This window comes from Macaca thibetana, chromosome 1 (genome assembly GCF_024542745.1).
Source record: "Macaca thibetana thibetana isolate TM-01 chromosome 1, ASM2454274v1, whole genome shotgun sequence".
In the NCBI taxonomy this organism is placed as follows: Eukaryota; Metazoa; Chordata; class Mammalia; order Primates; family Cercopithecidae; genus Macaca; species Macaca thibetana.
Window position 1 is genome coordinate 10,164,996 of NC_065578.1, and position 2,112 is coordinate 10,167,107.

Below are 2,112 nucleotides of genomic sequence, written 5' to 3' on the forward strand. Positions count from 1 at the left end.
AAGGTGAAAGGTGTGTCTCATATGGTGGCAGACAAAAGAAGAGAGCTTGTGCAGGGAAACTCCCCTTTTTAAAACCATCGTATCTCGTGAGACTTACTATCACAAGAACAGCATGGGAAGACCTGCCCCTATGATTCAATTACCTCCCACCAGGTCCCTCCCACAACATGTGGGAATTCAAGATGAGATTTGGGTGGGGACACAGCCAAACCATATCAGTCCCTTACTGGTCCTACTTCCATGAGTGGCCGTGACCAGGGGAAAAGGGAGAGGGACCAGTCGGCAAGGGGAGAGACCATCTCACAACATTCCATTCATACACAGACTAGTATCAAGTCACTACTGTGGCTACGAGTTGGGAGCACAGGTAGTAGGGGTGTTGTTAAAAAAAAAATACAGCCCCCTCCCCCAAACTGGGGTCCCTGGGGACACTTTAGTCTGCTTCAACACAAGAGGAAACAGAAGATCAAAATCGGTTTGGGGCTGGATGCAGTGGCTCGTGTCTATAATCCCAGCACATTGGGAAGTTGAAGTGGGAGGATCACTTCAGCCCAGGAGTTCGAGACCAGCCTGGGCAACAGAGAAAAACCCTGTCTCTACAAAAAGTAAAAAAAATTAGCCAGGTGTGGTGACACGTAGTCTCAGGTACTTCAGAGGCAGAGGTGGGTGGATTGCTTGAGGCTGGGAGGTCAAGGCTGCAGTGAGCTGTGGTTGCACCACTGCACTCCAGCCTGGGCAACAGAGTTAGATTCTGTCTCAAAATTCAACAACAACAACAACAACAACAACAACAACAAAGTGGTTTGGGAAGGCCAGAAACATCAGGGACGGAGGCAGGAAGAAAATCCAGGTGCTGGGAAGGCCCTGGGGTGGCAGGCTGTTTGGAAGGGATTGCCTTCCCTGTGCTGGGATCCCCCGCAGCACTTCAGGTTTGGCAGGAAGGGGGCAGCCTGCAACCCCCAAGGGCAGGTCTGGGGCTGCCAGATGTTCCAGGCATGGGGCTGGAGGGGACTCACAAAGGTATGCCCTCCAGGGAGATGACAGCGCCACTCCCAGCTTCTCTGCCTGGGTGCCACGGTCCTTGACCTCCTTGTAGCAGTTTGCTTGTTCATGCTTGATCCCTGTCGACTTCTTTTGTTTTTGTTTTTTGTTTTTGTTTTTTTGAGATGGAGTCTCGTTCTGTTGTCCAGGTTGGAGTGCAGTGGTGTGATCTCTGCTCATTGCAATCTCCACCTTCTGGGTTCAAGCAATTCTCTTGCCTCAGCCTCCCGACTAGCTAGGATTACAGGCACGTGCCACCACACCCAGCTAATTTTTGTATTTTTAGTAGAGACGGGGTTTCACCACGTTGGCCAGGCTGATCTTGAAGTCCTGACCTCAAGTGATCCACCCGCCTTGACCTCCCAAAGTGCTGGGATTACAGGTGTGAGCCACCAGGTCTGGCCCCTGTCAGCTTCTTGATGGCATCCTTAGAGCTGGCATAGATCATTTTGCCCTTAAGGAGTGCAGACTCAGGGGCCCAGAAGATAAACACCAGGTCCTCTTTGCTCTCCTTGGTTTCATGAGTTCCATCACCTCAGAGGACATAGCAGCAGTCTTTGGCAGCATCTTGGCAAAGGTGGTATAGGGGTCGTCAACAGTCCAACCCATGTCATCCACCAGGGTCTCCTTGCCCTCCTCCAGGGCGATGTTCTTCTCACCCTCACTCAGGCAGAAGAGCAGCACCGTTTTCCTGCGCTTCTTCACCTCCTCTGGCATGGAAGATTTGCCTACCATCATGTCAGTGAACACCTTGATGACACCATCAGAGATACCCACACCAGAGGCCATGTTTTCAGAAAAGAAAAGGAGATAGCAGCCAGGTGCCATGGCTCACGTCTGTAATCCCAGGTTTGGGAGGCCAAGGCAGGAGGATCGCTTGAGCCCAGAAGTTTGAGATCAGCCCAGGCAATATGGCAAGACCTGGTCTCTACAAAAAATTAAAATAAAAAAAAAATTAGTCTGGCATGGTGGCATGCACCTGTAGGCCCAGCAACTTGGGAGGCTGAGAGGGGAGGATTGCTTGAGTCCAGGAGATTGAGGCTGCAGTGAACCATGTTCACGCCACTGCAC

At 51.5% G+C, this 2,112-nt stretch overlaps 1 pseudogene; it reads right to left on the reverse strand.

Moving 5' to 3' along the window:
• Positions 1-1,012: 1,012 nt before the first annotated feature.
• Positions 1,013-1,830, reverse strand: LOC126953648 (cofilin-1-like; annotated as a pseudogene).
• Positions 1,831-2,112: the final 282 nt, after the last annotated feature.